The sequence below is a fragment of the Jaculus jaculus genome, chromosome 13, assembly GCF_020740685.1.
Source record: "Jaculus jaculus isolate mJacJac1 chromosome 13, mJacJac1.mat.Y.cur, whole genome shotgun sequence".
Lineage (NCBI taxonomy): Eukaryota > Metazoa > Chordata > Mammalia > Rodentia > Dipodidae > Jaculus > Jaculus jaculus.
Genome location: NC_059114.1, coordinates 34,219,573 through 34,238,571, shown reverse-complemented (window position 1 = coordinate 34,238,571; position 18,999 = coordinate 34,219,573). Strand labels below are relative to the sequence as shown.

The 18,999-nt window shown below is 51.3% G+C and overlaps 1 long non-coding RNA gene across 1 annotated transcript; it reads left to right on the top strand.

Moving 5' to 3' along the window:
• The first annotated feature begins 1,888 nt into the window (after nt 1-1,888).
• LOC123454224 lies at nt 1,889-17,591 on the top strand. The gene is made up of 3 exons (XR_006633221.1): nt 1,889-2,086; nt 14,348-14,471; nt 17,093-17,591. It is a non-coding gene; the product is annotated as an uncharacterized LOC123454224 (long non-coding RNA).
• Nucleotides 17,592-18,999: the final 1,408 nt, after the last annotated feature.

The window sequence follows — 18,999 nt, the reverse complement described above, 5'->3', positions numbered from 1 at the left end:
CAGGGACAGCATGGTGGTTGTTGGCACACACAGATCATGACTGGCCACAGGGAGGAGCCCTCTTCAGGACTCCGACTAGAGCCTTCCCTGATGGCTGCCTCTTAGGCAGACCCTTGAACATCTTTTCTAACGTTCTCTACCAGCATGCTGGGAAGCCTAGAGACAGAGAGTCTGCCCAGGAAAGAGCCAGCCAGTGAGAAGCCAAACAGGCAAACATGTAGACACATATGGGGCATGATGAGCTCAGGGAGGAAGCAGATTGGGCAGATGGCAGGGCACACTGAAGTTGCCAGGGGAAGCGCTCACAGAGACAATGTCTGAGAACAGAACAAGAACAAAGGAACGAGCTGTCTGATAGTTGTGAGAAGGCAGCACTTTGGGCAGAGAAAACTGGGTGAACACAAGTCCTGCAGCCTTTGAAAGCTGCTAAGGCATCTACAGGAGGTCAAGGTGGCCAAAACATTAGAAGAAAGTGGGCCACAGGTGGAGTGTGGCTCTGCATACCTGTAAACCAGCACTGGGAGGTAGGCTAAGGCAGAACTGAGAATGACCAGCCTTTGTCATGTAGTGAGACCCTGTCTCAAAAAAAAGAGAAGAGGGCTGGAGCGAAGGCTTAGCAGTTAAGGCGCTTGCCTACAAAGCCAAAGGACCCAGGTTCAATTCTCCAGAACTCACACAAGCCAGATGCACAAGGTGGTACATGCTGTCTGGAGTTTGCTTGCAGTGGCTGGAGGCCCTGATGTGCCCATTTTTTCTCTCTCTCACAAAACAAATAACATTAAAAAAATTTTTTTAGAGAGGGCTGGAGAAATGGCTTAGTGGTCAAGGTGCTTGCTTGCAAAGCCAAAGAACCCAGGTTCAATTCCCTAGGACCCACATAAAGCCAGATGCACAAGGTGGCACATGTGTCTGGAGTTCATTTGCAGTGGCTAGAGGCCCTGGCGTGCCCATTCTCTCTCTCTCTTTATCTCTCAAATAAAATAAAATAAAAGCAATTTTTAGCCGGCCATGGTGACGCACGCCTTTAATCCCAGCACTCGGGAGGCACAGGTAGGAGGATCATCGTGAGTTCGAGGTCACCCTGAGACAACATAGTGAATTCCAGGTCAGCCTGGGCTAGAGTGAGACCCTACCTCGAGAAACAAACAAAAAAAAAAAAAAATTAAAAATTAAAATAAAATAAAGTAAATAAATAATAAAATAAATTTTTTAATTAAAAAAGAAAAGAATAAAGAAGTGGGGCTGTGGAAAGAGAAGGTCAATTCTTAGGGAAGGAGTCTCAAGCAGTGCCGTGGGGCACTGGGCCTCCTTTGCCCAGTAAGAGCGGTCGCCCAGGATCTTGGATTTCTGGCAGAGATGTGCTCCCATGCCTCACTGTTCCCATCATCACCCCTGGGCCCCAGGAGCCGGGACTGGTGTCTTCCTCACTGGGCATTCCCAGAAAATCTCAGGACTCAGGAACCAGCCCCGGAAAGGAAGGAAATTCTCACACAGCTTTCTCCCAGGAGTTTGCTGAGTTCCCAGGCCGACAACTGGCAGCCCTCAGAAGTCCCCCTACCCCCACCCCCTTCCCTCTCTTCCCCAGCCTCTCCTCTCCCCTGCCCCCCTTCTCCAGCTTAATGACTTCCACATGGGCTTCTGGCAGCTGGAGCCAAGCCTCCCAGCATTGTCTGAAATCTCCAAATTTAGAAGAAATATGAAAATTGTCAACCACTCCTTCCTTAGGGGGTAAAAGCAACATTCGGCACTAGGGGCAGGTCAAGGCGAGGCAGTCACGTGGCTGCAGCCCTGGCCAATAGGGTCCTTGGAAGGACTCAACAACCGCCTTGCCCCAACACCAGACTGGCCGCTCCAGCTCATATAAGGTAAAAGGCAGTGAAGTCTTGCGTAGCCAGAGAGCCATGGGCAACGGGCTGAGCAGAGGAGGATCCAGTGTCCATCGCTTAAAAATGCCCCTGTGGCAGTGAAGGGTGCCAGACTCAAGTGAAGTTAGTTGAGAGGCAGTGACATCCCCAACCATTCCCCATACAAGCTGAGCCCCACCTCCAGGCCCCGAGGAGCCACCCCAGACCAGACTCCAGGCAAGGTAAGGACCAGCACAGACGTGGGTCAGTGAATGGCCTCTGTGGCCTGCTCCCAGGGCTCTCTTCCCTGCTGTCTTGCTACCCTCTCTGTGCCTCCTGCCTCTCTCGGCCTTAGTTTCCTTCTGTACTAGGTGTGGGTCTGAGATCTCTAAGCATCGGTCCAGTACTGACAGTCCTGTGGTCATGTTGGCTGCTGTGCTTGAATGGGGATCGAAGTTGCTGACGCCCTCCCAGCCTGAGCTCCCTGCTGTGCGGCATTTTGGCTTCTCTCCCTGGCTAGGTGTCTGCATACACAGTAACCTGCTTGTAGGAGGTTTTAGTTTCACAGTACCAAGGGCCTGGGGCTCCTGGCAAGGAAAATTGTTTCCAAATAATGGCTTCAGGAGACAAAAGTATAGGAGCAGTCATGAAAGCTTAGGCCCCAGCACACAGGCACAGTGTTTTAAGGATGGGCTGGGGCTGACAGCACTGGGAAGACACACTGGCTGGGGCTAGTGGGGCCGGGCTCAGGCCCCAGCTCTGTTCTCAGTTCCCGACTGCATATAGTGCCTGGCCATAGTGCCAGAGCTGGTATCCATCCCTCTCTGGGCCAGCTGTCACAGCCCTGTAAGGAAGCCCCTGGACAAAATGGCCTCAGTGAAGAATGTGGCTAGGTGAGCCATTTGGAAATGAGGGGCATCTGATTTAGGAAAGTTCCTCCAGCAGGTTTTGAGGCTGAACCTATACGTTGATTGATAGGCTCAGAGCCCAGGCAGATGCCCAGAGCCCTGGGAGCTGTTAGAAACTGGGCCTAAGCTGACAGAGAAGAACTACTGGGCATTTGGCGAAAGCCCTAGGTCAGGTTTCCCCAGGGTACCATGAAGCCTCCAATGGGCACAGGGCTGGTCTGTGATACAGTGGGCTAGAAATGCAGGAACTCAGGGCCGAAGCAAGGAGAAGAGGCCACTGGAGGTTTTAGGAGCCCTGGGAGGAAGGCAGGAGGCTTGTGATGGACACCTTAGGAGCCAGGTTAAGGAGAGACAGAGCTCAAATTAGGACTCTGGTGCACACAGGAACATCCAGGGTCCTTGGGACACACACAGTGGCTCATCTGGGCCCAGAGACCAACACAGTCTTCCAGCCCCTGGCTGTTAAGCAGCCTCTTCTTCACACTTCTGGTTGCCCAAGACACAGGGCCATAATGATTCTGGAACCTAGTTGATAGGATCCAGTTCTTGCTTACTTATCAGAAGACCCCAAACAAGGTGCCAGCCTTCACAGCCTTAGCTTCCTCCTCTGTGGAATGTGTGTAGCCCTGGTTCTGGTCCCCCAAGGCTGTCATAAAGAGTGAGAGACATATGCCTCAGATATGTTTAGGGAAAGGAAATGAGACTCAGAGAGAGAAAGACCCAGAGTGCCCAAGAGAAGACAAGATCTGGAAAGAATGAGGCTGCATGAAGGTGTTGAGTGGGCCAGGGGTGTCCCAAGGTCTGGGACCTGAGCCACTGCTCTACACACTCACTCGCTCCAGGGAAGCTCCCAGTGCACCCCACACTTAAGGGAGGTTTGGGAATGCTGGGCTATAGAGCAGTCTGGGGCCCTCATGCCACAGCTGGGTAATTGAAGCCCAAGAACAAAAACATAGCTCATGCTTACACAGTCCTGATAGCAGGACTGGGGAAGAACATGTGTCAGCCAGACTAGGGACTTCCAGTGCAAACAAGGAGAATTATACTCCTTTTATTTTGAATTAATTCTCTGACTCCTCACAAGACCCAGTAAGCTGAGTGCAGTTAACTCTGTTCTAGAGATGAGGTTCAGAAGCAAGAGGGTGGTGGTGGTGGTGGTGTGTGTGTGTGTGTGTGTGTGTGTGTATGCACGCACACGCTGGTTTGTCTCAAGTTACTGTCTCTAGCAGGTCTCCAACTCCCTGACTACCCTGGACTTTCTGGGAAGGCTCTATGAAATCGTATGGAGACAGTATATATGGAGACAATATAACTGGATGGTTTGTGTCATCATTTAATTCTAAGATTACCCATGAGGAAGGATGGGCACAATTCCAACATCCCTGTTTTTATAGAGAAGAAACAACACAGTGCACTCCGTCGTGCTACCAGAGAGTGGCAAGGGAGCTCTGAACCCAGCCTGTGTAGCCCGCATCCGCACGATCTTCACAGGCCCCACAGCCCTTAAGGTCCTAATGCTGAAAGTGGCTCTGCAGGGGAGACTGAAGCTGTGAGGATCATACCGGGGCTGACTCAAGCCTCCCAGATCCAAGACCACTGCTCCCCTCAGCCGGGCCAGTCCCCCAGCACAGAACAGATTGTCACTAGTCCCCCAGCCATGTGGTGGCTCTTCAGCCAAACTCAGTCTCCCCCCCCCCATCAGGCTACTTGTGGGGAAGAACTGAGAGATAACAGTCCCTCTCTGGAATAGAAAGTTCCAAGCCCTGAGTCCTCATAGGCCCAGGTGGCTGTATGCGACTCCCCAGGTGAGCCTGAGGGCCTCCAGAGCTGGTCTGGGCCGTGATGCTTCCCACAGTTCTAGGTGGACTGGCCCTAGGATTGAGTCCTGGGGTGGCTTAAAGAGCCCTGGGAATGGCTGCTGCTGGCAGGTTTTTGTCCACTTTCAAGTATGTTTCCTGCACACAGATGCTGGAGGTTTCTGGGTTTCTGAAGCAAGGCTAGAGCAGAGCTGCTGAGCCCTCAATGCAGCCTGTAGACTATAAGAAAGTCCTGGTTTGTTTCCACAGGCACCAAACCATGTCCTGCTCCCACTCACAGAGAGTGAGCAGTTCTCTCTCCTTCACCATGTCCAGCTGTAAATGGAGGGCTTACTTGAAGTATTGTGTGTTACCTGCTTCATATTGCATTATAAAATTTGTCTAAGAGGAAAGGAAGGGGTCTGGGCACACAGCTCAATGGTACAGCATTTTTCTGGCATGCAGAAGGCCCTGGACTCATCTCCAGTACCACACACACACACAAATAAAAAAAAAGGAGGGAGGAAGGAAAGAAGGGAGGAAGAAAGATAAAAATGCGTGTGTGTGCACACACGCGTGTATGTGTACGTGCTCTGTAGGCCTCTTGTTGTCCACACAGGCACTAGCCATTCTTCCTATCAGAGCACTTGGATCACAGATGCTAAGACAGACCCTGGAGAAGGAATGAGCTGCCCCACCCAGCAAAACACAGTAGCCTTGGTCTGATCAGGGGCCAATGACTGCAGTGATGAGCTGCACAGCTTCTGTGGAGAGTCCCCACAGTCGCTATTGCTAACAGCCTGTCTAGACAGACCTCAGGGGGTCCACCATCTCCACACATTGTGAGAGCTCCGAGGCCAGCTGCCTCCCTGCTTGCAAAAGAGGCTTGTTGGCAGCTGCAGCCAGTCAACACCACAGACCTTTTCTCCAATTTGAAACGTGCCTAATGCACAGTGTGCCTCAACCATTCTCCTGGCCCACACAGTCCAGCTTATTCAAGCCACTTTTTGAGTATACTTGGGACTCATGGGCTGTACTCAGAGGTGGGGGTCCATATTCAGACAGCAAGGGTCAAAATGTTATGAAAGTGAGGTGAAGATACGAGGCGGAGGTCACAGGGCAGACGGGAGTGATGCTTTCTGGGTTTGGATCCTGCATTTACCTCAAAGCATCTGCGAGACTTTGGACCATTCACGTAGGTGTCCACCCCATCTCGAAAGCAGGAAGCTTATGGGTACATGTCTCATTTAGCTTATCAAGTAGTCTGGACTGAATAAGCAGCAGCCGGTAGAACACTGACTGTAGAGCAACTCCTTTCTCAGGAGAAAGCAGCTCCTAAAATATGATTGCGAAAAGCAACTTCTCACTGGGAAGGTTCTAGTTCTTTGGGTACTGGGGAATAAAGTGCTCTTATTCCTTCAAAAATTATGATTACCAGACTGGGTATAATGGTGCATATCAATAATCCCAGCGTGGGAGGCAGAATCATCAGGAGCTCAAGGTCATATTCAGCTTCGTAGTGAATTCAAGGCTAGCCTGGCCTACCAGAGACCTTGTCTCAACAAGAACAATTACTACACTGGGAATGTGGTATCTCAATGGCAGAGTACTTGGCAGTTAGGCTTGAGGCGCTGGGTTCTGTTCCCAGCACTGCAGCCTCCCCTGCAAGTTGCCAGGTATCTATTTTTTCCTTGCCCAACTCTGAGGTGTCATTATCCCTGTGACCATCCAGAGACTCAGAGAGGTCCGATTGTTTGCCTCAAATCACACAGCTTATTAGAGACTAGGCTGAGACTCATCTCTAGGTTTAGCTGGTTCCAGAACCATGTTTTTAACTGTTATTTTCTAAAACCAGCTCAACAGGCCTGTAAATCAGAACTTGTTCTGGTTCTCACCTGCTTTGGGGGAACCATCGGTATTTAGGGGAGGGGTGCTCTGTGCTGTCTGAAGAGCCCTATAGATTAACCATTGCTATGGTGAAAGGACAGGACAGTGTCCTCACCCCCAACCACAGCCCTACTCAGAGCAAGAATCACAGTCTGGCCGGACATCTCCAGTGAGTACCCACTAGGTGTCCTGTATCCTCTTGGGGCCCTCATTGGCCTCCGGTTGCCCTCTCCCCACCCAGCCTGGGTCTTGCAGGAGAGACAGTAACCTGGGCCAAGGTTGGGAGAGTGGCCCCACCCTAACACGTCCCAAGCCACCCTAGCATCTCCTTAAAGATCCCTGTGGTGCATGGCTGTACAATAGGGGGATGGCTGCAGTGGACACTGTCCAACCCATCCAGTTCTTTTGTCTTCCCTGCCTCCAGAAAGCAGGGATGGGGATGGGTCAGTGCAGACTGCTGGCCTTGGATGGCTCCACAGTGGCCATGACACAACCCCTCATTGGGCTGCTGCCTTCCCAGAGCCAGCAAATCTCCACTGCATGGCTGCCAGTAATGTGGAGCCTGAGGTGAATGGAACAAAGGTGTGGTCTTTCCTCTGCAGCCAGCATGCTCGGAGAAGTACCCCACCCCACTGAGCCTTACAGAACTTGATGTCTCAGTTTGGAATGAGAGAAGGACAGCTCAGGGCTGCCCGTGTGTGACCATGGACTCTGTCCAAGAGCAGAAAAAGCACCAGATAGAGGAGGAAACGGGAGAAAGGACAGTGCAAGTCCAGAGAGGAGGAAGGCAGGTGGGAAGTGTTGTGTACCTAAAGGCAATATAAAGGAAAGACAAGAGAATTTGGCCATGAGAAGATTGCAGAGATCAGGTGAGGGTAATGGAGCCCCCATGGGGTGGGGTTGCTAAGCAAGGGCAGGAAGGCAGCCAGCATGCAACACTGCATTCTCCAACTGCAGACCTCTCCGGAACCGGCTAAAGAACAGAACTCCTTTGCAGCCCAGAGTACAGGGCCCTACGCCCCAAAGAAGCAGGGGGCAGTAGCATTTTTGAGAGGAATCTCCAGTAGTTGATCCAAAAAGAGAGGAGATGAGTTTTTGTTGTTGTTGTCTGTTTTGTTTTGTTTTGTTTTTGAGGTAGGGTCTCACTCTAGCCCAGGCTGCCCTGGAATTAACTATATACTCTCAGGCTGGCCTTGAACTCATGGCAATCACTCTACCTTGGCCTCCTGAGTGCTGGGATTAAAGGTGTGCTCCACCATGCCTGCAGAGGAGATGATTTGGAAGTGATGAGCTCCTCATCCCCAGAGGCATGCGGCATGCAAGATTAGCAAGGATGACACAGACAAGGTTGGGGATCAGAGGCACTGTGGCCTTTCCTACCACCAGCCTGGGGCCTCCCATGCCAACTTGGGCTGCCGTGGGACAACTTTGGAGCTAGCTGCCTACATGTCTTCTTCTAGCCAGATGTACCAGTTCTGCCTTGACTTTGCACAGGGGCCTCTGGGGATCCCCTACCTCCCACTTCCTTTGACCCCAGTGTTGCCTTTAGTCCTTCCCAGGGGACACCAGGCCCGTGAGAGAAACCTGGAGTCTGCTTGTGAGAACAAGGTCTCTGGGAGCCATTCATCCAATGGCCTTTTGCCCTGCAGAAGCAATTCAGCGGGGGCAGGTTCCCTGGGAGCCCGGTTCACACGCCCTGGAGAGTCTGCCTGGGAATTCTCTCATGGTCACAGGGAAGCTTCTAGTTTATAGCCAAGATGCTTTCCTTTTCCTCTTCTTCTCTTCTGTTCCCCTTCTTTCCCCCAGCCATGGGTAGGGTGTGACAAAAGGCCAGAAAGGAAAACAAGCAGCCTTCTTGGACTAAAGGGTGTGGGAAAAGTGAGGGTGCAGGGCTGGGGGCAGCCTGTCCTACCACCTTCTAGAACCTGGGAGGTGAACAGTTTTGTGGAAGGTGTCCAAGGACCAGCGGGGCACAAACACTGACCATGCCTGTCATTACTGCGATGATCACCGCCAGAGATGCCCACACCTAGTTCAAACTGGTCTTAGACAGTCAGCCCAGGGTTTCCGGAAGAAAGACCGAGACTGGAGATGGGACCATGTGGGGATATGTCAATGACTCCGTTTCATACTCGGTCACATTCCCTCTGGTGATCTGGTGCGCGCTTGGTAAACATTGCTGGGCTTCCACATCAAACCCTCTCCTCTGGTCACAGATGTAGTAACTGAAGTCCAACACAAGGGGAAAGGTGCCCCTAATCACACTGCCTGAGCTGACACTCCCCTGCCTTTTAGCCAGCGTTGGAGGCTATGGGGCGCCTCACATCAAGGGTAGAAACAGAAGGGAGGCAGATACCCAGCCAGGACCTGATCTCTTCCAGTGGCTGTCAAACGATGACAGTCTATCTGGCTGTTTTGCCCAGAAAATCCCTTTCTGTAGCTGGAGATGGGTCCCAGCTTTGTCACCTGGAGATGGGAGGCCTCCACAGAGGGAAGAGCCCAAGGCTGGGAGGGGAAGCTAGACCCAGCCAGCTAGAGAAGTGCAGGGGGTTCATCCATGAACTACCTGCCTCATCTCTCAGCTTCCCCGGGAGGCTTGGCACAGCAAGTGGGCACAGAAAACGCTAGACTATGGATTCTTCTGTGCCCAGACTTTGTTTTCCACTATGAAATTTCCAGAGATAAAATGCAAGGAAGGCAAGCCGGACCTGGCCTGGTAGCCTATGCCTGTAACCCAGCCCTGGGAGGCTAAGTCAGGAAGAGTGCCTTGAGTTTGAGACCAGATTGAGCTACACAATATGACACTTTGTCATAAAGAAAAAAAAAAAAAAAGAGCCAGGCATGGTGCCTCATGCCTGCACTCAGGAAGCTGGGATAGGAGAATCACTGCAAGTTTGAGGCTGGCTGATCTGGTACTAACTACAGGGTGAGTTCTAGGTCAGCCTGTGCTACGGTGAGACCCTGCTTAAAAAAAAAAAAAAAAAACAGGAAAAAAGGAAAGAGGTAAGGAAGGATGGAAGGGATGGGAAGGAAAAGGAGAGGGAGGAAGGAAATTTTAAAAAGTAAGGAAGAAGAAAGGGGGCTGGAGAGGTGGCTTAGTCGTTCAGGTGCTTGCCTGTGAAGCCTAAGGACCCCGGTTCCCCAGTGCCCATTTAAGCCAGATGCACAGGTGGCACATGTATCTGGAGTTTATTTGCAAAATGCACCCATTCTTCTCTCTATCTACCTCTCTAAATAAATAAATAAATAAATAAATAAATAATAAAACAAGGAAGGCCAGGCATGGTGATGCCCAGCTTTAATCCCAGCACTTGGGAGGCAGAAATAGGATCGCTAAGAGTTCAATACCACCCTGAGACTACATCATGAACTCCAGGTCATCCTGGGCTAGAGTAACACCCTGCCTCAGAAAAAAAAAAAATAAAAAAAAAAGAGCAAAGACCTTTAAAATCATTCCAGACAGGGAGATGACTTGGTGATTAAAAGCGCTTGCTTGCAAAATCTGCAGGTCCATGGTTCCACTCCTGAGTTCCCAGGGTTCGGTTCCCCGGTACTCACACTGGCTTTAGCCAAATGCACAAAGTGGCACATGCATTGGAGTTTTGCCGTGGCAAGAGGCTCCAGTGTAACCATACTTATTCTCTCTGTCTCTCTCTTCTTCCCTCCCTCCTGGCAAAAAAAAAAAAAAAAAAAAAAAAAAAGTTTCGAAAAAAAGCTTAGAAAGGGCTGGAGAAATGGCTTAATGGTTAAGTGCTTGCCTGTGAAGCCTAAGAACCTTGGTTCAAGGCTTGATTCCCCAGGACCCACATAAGCCAGATGCACAAGGGGGCTCATGCATCTGGAGTTCATTTGCAGTGGCTGGAGGATCAGGCGCACCCATTCTCTCCGCCCCCCCCCCCCCGTGCCTCTTTCTCTCTCTGTCGCTCTCAAATAAATAAATAAAAATAAACAAAAAAATTTTTTAAGTTTAAAAAGATCATCCCAGATCAGAAAGGGTCAGCAGAGTCTTCAGGTCACAAAGCAAATCCTGTGCAAACTGGAAGAGGACCACGGTCTTCTGACTCCCAGATCCATAGTGCTCTTTCCACTGTCCACAGGACCCTTTGGAATCATGGCCACAAAAGTCATCCTTGTGTGAATGCAGGTATCAGTTTATCTTGATGGCTTGGCTCAGACTCATCCACAGGAAATCTATCTTCCCCTTCCCTGAGAGTGTTTCTTCTAGAAAACAAGGAGATTATTGAACCAGATGTCTCCAGGAATCCTTCTAGCTCAACACTAGCCATCAAGCAGGACCCCCAGGGCTTTTCCGGGTAATCCAGGCAGCCTCCCAGTCAACCATTTCTTCATGGAGGACAGGAGACCCCAGCCTGAACATCCCACCAGGTCTCACCCCCCACCAACTCTTTCCTATCCCACAGGCTGAGCTTCATCCAGAGCTGTGGGCTCAGGCCCAGCTTCCCTCTGAGGATCTGGATTTCTTCTTACCATAAAAGGGCAAGCATGCCTCCTTAGTCCCGGCTGGGGGAGAAACTGAGCTATTTTTAGAAGAGAGATGTAGGGCTTGCTTCTAACCCAAGATGGAGCTGTCCCCGTGTCTGCTCTCCTCCCTCGTCTGATGCCGCGTCTTACCCTTTGCCCTCCTCTCGGGCCATTAGTGATTCTCCCCTTTTCTCCCATCTCTTCTCTCTTCTCCCTCTGGGTTCCCCTCCCTTCTCCCCACATCCTTACACAGCCGGCTTTCCTCCCTTTCTCTCCCTCAGATCTCCTTTCTGGTGAGTGGAGAAAGTGACACATCTGCGCCCCACCCCCTCCTGAAACAGTATTTACAACATACATTCCAAACATCCGCCATCTGGCTTCTAGGAAGAGCCAAAAGCTATTTGGAGAAGGAAGTCACTATTATTCCATCTTCAAAGCCAGGGGACTTAGGGTCCTCTTTTCCTCACCTATCTCCCAGGAACCCTCTGGGTTGCTAATGACCATGACACCCCTCAGCCAGTAGAGGAGATCTGAACACTCACTGCAGTGCCAGCGGGACTTCTGACTTCAAGCATCCACTCAAATCCTTTGCTGCATCACCTACGCCTCAGTTTCTTCACCTGAACACCTGAACAGACCAGGATGCTGGGAGTACTCATGCTCAAACGCTTCAGGTCCTAGTGCAGAAACACACCAGGTTCTAACCCTACTTGCTACAGCCTGCTGTGGACTGGGGTGAGGGTAGGTGGGAGCTGGGACTTCTGGACTTCATGGTGTCCAGTGCTCTCCCACCACATCTAGCGCTAGTGCCCCCTGGAGTGCAGAGAAGGGAGGGCCATGTGCATGATCTACAGCACGCACACCTCCACGCCCCCAGGGCCTGGCCTGCCTAGCTGCCTGTCCTGCAGATTCCGCAAGAAACCAATATTGCATTATCCATAAAGTATCTTCATTACTGCCAAGCCCAGGAAAACCCTGCTCTTTGCAAAACAAACAGGACAGAATATAAGACTAACTCTTAATGGTGGTGGGGTTGTTTGTTCAGACAAATGGCAAGCAAGAAATACCACAGGGGAAAAAAAGAACTACGATAGGAAAGACATAAAACCATGCCCAAACAAGAACTCATTGCTTCCACTAATAGGTGGCTCTTGCTGGTGCCCAAGTGGCTTGTACTTATACTAAAAAGTTATTTCCCTCAGCCAGGTGTGGAGGTGCATACCCTTAATCCCAGCACTCAAAAGGTAGAAGTAGGAGTATAGCCATGAGTTCAAGTCCACCCTGAGACTACATAATGAATTCCAGGCCAGTGTGGGCTAGAGCAAGACCCAACCTCAAAATAACAAAAACAAGCTGGGTGTGGTGGCGCACGCCTTTAATCCCAGCACTCAGGAGGCAGAGGTAGGAGGATTGCTGTGAGTTTGAGGCCACCCTGAGACTCCATAGTGAGTTCCAGGTCAGCCTGAGCCAGAGTGAGACCCTACCTTGAAAAACATTCAAACAAAAAGAATATCTATCTCCATTTACAATCCTCTCCATGAATACAAGTACATGCTCATATCATCACTGCATGAGTGATGCTGCCATGACACGTCTGAGCTTCAGGGGACCCGTGAGGGCACATACTGGACTGCTTGGGACCAATCCTGACTCTGACAATCAGTTGTGTGACCTTAAGAGAGCTGTAACCTCTGAGACTCAGTTTCCTCATCTGTAAATTGGGGATAAGAAGGTTCCTAATTTTGGCTGGGAAGATAGCTAAGTGATTAAAGGCATTTGTTTGCAAAACCTGCTGGCTCAGGTTCGAGTTCCCAGTACCCATGAAAAGCCAGATCACAAAGTGGCACATGCATGTGGAGGTCATTTGCAACAGCAAGAGGAACATCGAGGGCCTCCATTATGTCAGCGACCATGACAGCATGCATTTCTGCCCTTCCTGGGGGGTCAGGGGGATGCGCAGCAGTCTTCAGACCCTTCCACCACCAACTTTCCCTCCTGCCCCAGGCCTGAACTACTGGAGCTGAGGTTCAGGGTTGCAGGCAAGCCTGTGGCCCTCTCCTTTCCCTTGCTTCCCTTTTCCCTGCATGGCTGGTTTCCACCCGCCTCACACTGCATTCCCAGGACTTACTCAAGAGTCCCAGAGCCCTAGTCTCTGGGGAGGAAGTAGGGAGCGTGTGAGGCTGGTGAACTCTGAAGGGTGACAAGGGGCGGAGGGTGCTCTGGGAACAGAGGCTGAGGGAAGCTGTGCAAGAGGGGACATGAGGAGGGCCCAGGCAGTGGCTCCCACAGCCAGCATCTGTCCCACTGTCATCTGCATGTCTCTGGGACCTTCATCCTCATCCCCCTTGCTACTCTTTTTGTCCCAGGCCCTGCCCAAGCTAACAATGGAAATGGCAGCCTTGCTTCTGGGATTACTGTGTGCCTGGACCTGTGTTGGCACTTGACATCCACAGACAAAGCTGCTGGGTGAGAAGGTTAGGCTCTGAGGAGCGAAGGCACAGATTCCAGATCACACAGCTAGCGAGGCAAAGGCAAGGGCCATCTCTCCTTTATTCTGTTTCTGGTGGAAATGAGGGCCCAGAGCCCTAAGTGAGCCAAGGTAGTAGAAACTGTGTTTGAGGGAGCCAAGGAGCAGGAGGTGAAGAAGGAAGTTCTCTGGAAAAAAGCAGATATAAGCATCCCCGTAGTGACACCTGGCTTCCAGATGTGGCCTGTTCCTATCAATCAACCAATCAAATAAATAAATAGGTGGGACACAGCACCGAGCCTTGGCAATGGCCCTGACAGTGTGACCTTTGCTGTGAGGTCACCCATGCTCAGGAGACAGCTGATTGAGCTTGCAAAGCCTGACTCCACCTCTGTTTGAGATACCAGTCAGCAAATGACCCTGAGCAAATTTCAAAGCCTTGTTTATCCCCCAGTGGGAAAAATTACTCCTACCCAGGGTGGCTGCACTGTTCCTTGACCCACAGGGGAACATTCTTCAGGCTGAAAGCCTTGTATTGCTAGAATGGGTTATAAGATTGGTCACTAGATCAGCCCTAGGATTTCATTTACACACAAATGGCCTGTTTCTGATGTGTGAGGCTAGAGGTGAGACCACAGGATGGTGATGCCTCTGGGTGCTGACCTTGGTCAAAGGTGCTTTTGCTGACAGGCCGTGTACACTGGAAGGAAAGGTGGGCCCTCCTGCTCACGGAGTTTAGAGCTCTTCCCTGACAACCACTTTGAAAGCCAGGCAGGCCCAGAGGAGTCCTGGTCACTTAGGGCCCACCGGGTAGTTCCAGGGAAAGCTTTAGCAGGTCAGCCTGAGGCTCCTCAGCCAGCAATGGCCAGACTCTTCCTCCGGCAACAGCATCTCACCCTCAGGGCCAGCGCTCCAGCCACATGGCAGCTCAGCACGCTTCTGATAGATCTTCCTTTCTTTCAGGCAACAGCACTGGCTGGTGGGAGTCCTCCCCACACTGGAGAAACTAGATCCCCAGAGAGGGATAGAGAGAGAGCCTCCTGGAGACCAGAAGAGAACAGGTGGAAGCAGCCTTGGTCCCCAAACTGTGAGTATTCCTCTGCAATGCACCCCACACCCACTGCAAGCAGCTCTGTGAGTAACCAGGGGCCCTCAGAAAAAGTCCCTGGCCAGGTCCTCACAATGAGCAGGAAAGCAAACCTGGCAAAGAGCAACCTCAAGCTAAGTCATTGGGGTGGGGAGCTGTGAGGAGCTGGGCTGAGGTGAAAAGAAACGGAAGCCAAGAAGGGCCAGTCCGGCAGGAGCAAGAACCCCCTCCGCCCTACAAGTAGCAGTGAGTAGCCTGCACTGCTTGGTGAACACCAGACTTAAGGAAGATGTGGGACAGCAGTCATCTTCCTGGGGACAGAAGCTCTGGAGAAGAAGCACCGGGGTCCTATGGCTCTGGCTGGGTCACTGGGCTGGTTAGAACAAAGCAGCCTGCAGAGCTCTTGCAGGCTGACCAGTGTCCCTGGGCTGTAGCACCCCACACACAAGAATCTCAGGACAAATGGCAAGTGGGGGACTGAGGTTCCGAGAGAAGGAGCTCACTCTGTGTTGCAAGGACCGTTCAAGAGTCTGGCTTACATCTCACATGGGTGGAAAACAGGGAGTCAGATTGGGAGGTAAGTGAGGGGTGGGAGAGGGAGACAGGGCCGCAGTAAGGAGCCAATATTCTGGAAATGTGGAACAGGCCCAGGTCCTGTTTACATAACCAAGTCCACCTGTTCACCCCGGTGTGGCCCCACATGTGTGCGAACGTGCATCTCTGCACTGCACAAGTGAGCCTTGGAGACTGATCTAAACAAATCAGATTAAGAGGGCTGCAGGCACCTCCTCCATGACCCTCCCTCCCCCACTAAGCAAGCCTGCAGAGCAGCCAGCTGCACTCTCTCTGGCGTGGGGACAGTCAGCCCTGGGCCCTCCCAAGCCCCCCTCTCAGCCCCAGGAAGGAGCTGGTGGGAGAGGATGCCAGGATGATGGATGGGTTAGGGAGGCTCCAGAGCACACAGGATGTTAGTGCTTGTGCAATCACATTTCTGAGCGGTTCCCAGCAGCCCAGCCCTGCCACCAGCTCCACTCCTCGTGCCTCCCCAGTGCTCCCATGGTCACTGCTGCTGGCTAGGCTGGGGTGGGGGGGACCAGTCAGCCCAGGAAATATCCACCCTGGGGATGACACTGTAGAGGACAGAGGAGACTTGTGAGCAGGGAATGACAAAGCCATCTTTGCTTTCTCACGCATTATTGGGTTTAATCTGCAAACATGCCGGGGGCTGGGATTGCGCCCAGGGTACAGTTTGGACCACCAAGACTTGCTTCTTCAATGCTTCCACACGCTGCTTCCCTGAGCTCCACGTCTGCTCCGGGCCATGTGTCATGTGCACAGGCCCACCAGCGAATGGACTGTAGCCCTGCTCTCTGTTGACTAATGAGACTGTCCCCTTGGACTGGGCCACTGGGCACTGGGGCCTCCATGGTTTTCCAGGGGTACACCTGCAGCACAATCTCCTTTCCACAGGGCCCATGTGATGGCTGCATTTGTCTACCTATGCTGTGCCGGGGCAACCAACCCACTTAATATCAGACATCACTGAGTTCAAATCCTGCCTCACTCTTCACTCAGAGGGATAGCTATGCTTAGCCCCTCTGGGCTGACTTTCCGTCTGCAAAATGGGGAAGCAACCCAGGTGTGGTGGTACACATATTTAATCCCAGCACTCAGGAGTTTGAGATAGGAGTGATCCTATGAGTGTGAGTGTGAGGCCAGCTTGAGCTACAGAGTGAGTTCCAGGTTAGCCTAGGCTAGAGTAACACCCTGCCTCAAAGAACAAATCAATAGAGCTAGAGAGATGGATAAGGGGTTAAAGGCACTTTTTGCAAAGCCTACTGGCTTGGGTTTGATTCCCCAGTATCCACATAAAGCCAGATTCACAAATGGCACATGTGTCTGGTGTTCATGTGCAGTGACCAGAGGCATGGTGCTCCCATTCTTTCTTTCTTTCTTATAAATAAATAAAAATATTTTTAGGTGGGCATGGTGGTGAATGCCTTTAATTTCAACACTCGAGAGGCAGAAGTAGGAGTATGAGTTAAAGGCCAGCTTAAAACTACATAGTAAATTCTAGGTCAGTCTGGGCTGTAACAAGGCTGTACATTTAAAAAAAAATCCTGTGTGTGTTTGTTTAAAAAAAACCACAAAAGTAATGGAGTAGAAATTGCTCCCATTTCATAGGACTGCGGATAAATTCTTATTTTCCATAACCTCCTTTGATTTAGAAAGAAACAGAGCCTGAGAGAAAGGACTCCATGAGATGGAGGGTACTTCAGGCAGGGTCCCTTCCTCTCTGGGTACCCCCCTTATAAATCTCCCCACCAGCTCTACTTAGCAGGCAGAGGCCAAGATGGCGGTTCAGTTTGTAGAGGTGATGACTTCTACAGGGATGCGTGCATGGGTCCCGCCCCGCCTGATAGCACAGCAGCGGTCACCAGTGGTGGTCCCCAGCAATCTGAGTGGTTCGGGGGTGGGAGCGACCAACAGGGCTCCTAGCCCGGTGCAGCCTGGCCATATAAGGGCAGGAGCCAGGGAGCTTCCTTGCCTAGGCCTGGCAAGAAAAGCCAGACAGCCACTGTTTATTTTCTCCTTCAGCCTCCCCTTCTCCTACCCTCCAGGAGCTTCCCGACAGCCAGAAGACATACAGAAAGGAAGGGGATTGGGCCACGTCCTGGCAGCAGCCCCCAAGCTGCTGAGCCCAGACACTGAGAGCATGAGATAAAACCTCCAGCCCACCTGGCCGAGCCACCTCCCTTAACAGAAGGGGAAAGTGAGCCCCAGAGAGGAAGGGGCCCAGTGAGATGTAGCTTCGTTGACTGGCCATGGAGCCTGGATCCTGAGGGCCTTCCTCATCTCCTGACTGGGCATCCAGGCCTGAAGGAGCCTTTCATGGGGTAAGTGATATAGGGGCACACAAACCTCTTCTTGGTGAGGCCCACGTGAAAGAGACAGGGGTTTGGGATAAGCTCTGCCTACCAGTCCAATACATATACAAGGCTCAAAGGATGTCTTCCAGAGAGCCTGAAGGGCCACCTCCCTGCCCCCAGCCCAGCCCCAAAGGCCTTGCCAGCTCCCCTGCCTACAGGGCAGGAACCACTTTGTCCACAAGCGCTTAGTAGTCCCCCAGCTTTGCTTTCTCCTCGTCCTGTCTGCACTGCATCAGGGCACGGGTGGCATTAGGGCTTGAAGACACAGCCATGGGTGTGCCAACCCTCCCCATGGGCATGAAAAAGAGGTACTAGTTCTGCTGAATTAGTGAGTACAATGATGAAACCCTGTCCTGAACCCAAAGGATGAGGAAATTGAAACATCTGGCTCAGAATTAACGGCCAGGGTCCCAGAAGTCGCTACTTCAGTTAACCGTTTACAGGTTCTTGAATGGAAAATTCTATTCCCATACAGCTTTGGAGACTGACCCTCTGAGATCTGCACTGTTGATACATCAGTAAGTGGCCACTGTTAGTCTAATCATCAACACAATTATTCTAGGATACCAGAGACAGCACTCAGCAAGCCATTGACTAGAGGCAGGACAGATTCAAGGCACCCAGGGAAGGTGAGGTAAAAACCTCTCCTGACTGAATCATCTCTCAGTTCATCTGGGCATTCATTTCTCCCCCGGAAGCATGAGACCGTCTCTTGCTCAGTTCTTGTATCCACGCGCTGTCTTTGCTGTGTTCTCCTTCACTGCAAGCTGGGGTAGGAATAGTTGTCTACTCCCCTGTCCGAACACATGTCTGCAAACCTAGACTGGCCCCATTCCTTCCATATCTTCTATCAGAAGTGATCTTGTTCCCCTACCAACCACATGAGCTACTCTGCAGACTGAATTAGGTCTGGCTTCCTTTGCTAAACTTAGTCATTCCAATGAAGCCCTGGTTTTTATTTTTTGCATGCAATCATATTTTAAGATGCATTTAGGTAGGAATAGTTATAAGTGGAAAACTATAACGTTGTCCATAATTTAAAATGAATACAGTGAGAATGAAACAACACTGTTGCCATGATGGCTCCCAGACCACAGCTGCAGCCCTGCCTGAAATAGGCAGGAGTTAGAAGTGTGTCAGAATCAGTGTGGCACTGACCGGGGCCTTCCTCCCGGTCATAGAAGGAGCACAGGCTGTGGGGTGCACCTATCATCTCTACAGGGGGAGACAGGAGGACCCGGATTTCACCTTCTACAGAAGCTTGAGGCCAGCCTGGGCTACATAGGATCCTGTCTCATTTTTCACAAAAGGGAAATGAGGCTGGAAAGAAGGCTTAGCAATTAAGGTCCTGCCTGCATAACCTAAGAACCTAGGTTCAATTCCCCAGGTTCCACATAAGCCAGATGCACAAGGTGGCACATGCATCTGGAGTTTGTTTGCAGGGGCTAGAGGCCCTGGTATGCCCATTCTCTCTATCTATTTGCCTCCCTTTCTCTCAAATAAATAAGTAGATAAAATATTTTTTTAAAAAAGAAAACTGAAAGAGAGGGGAGGAGTGGGGCCCGGGGCAGGAAGAAGACTGACAAACTGACAGGGAA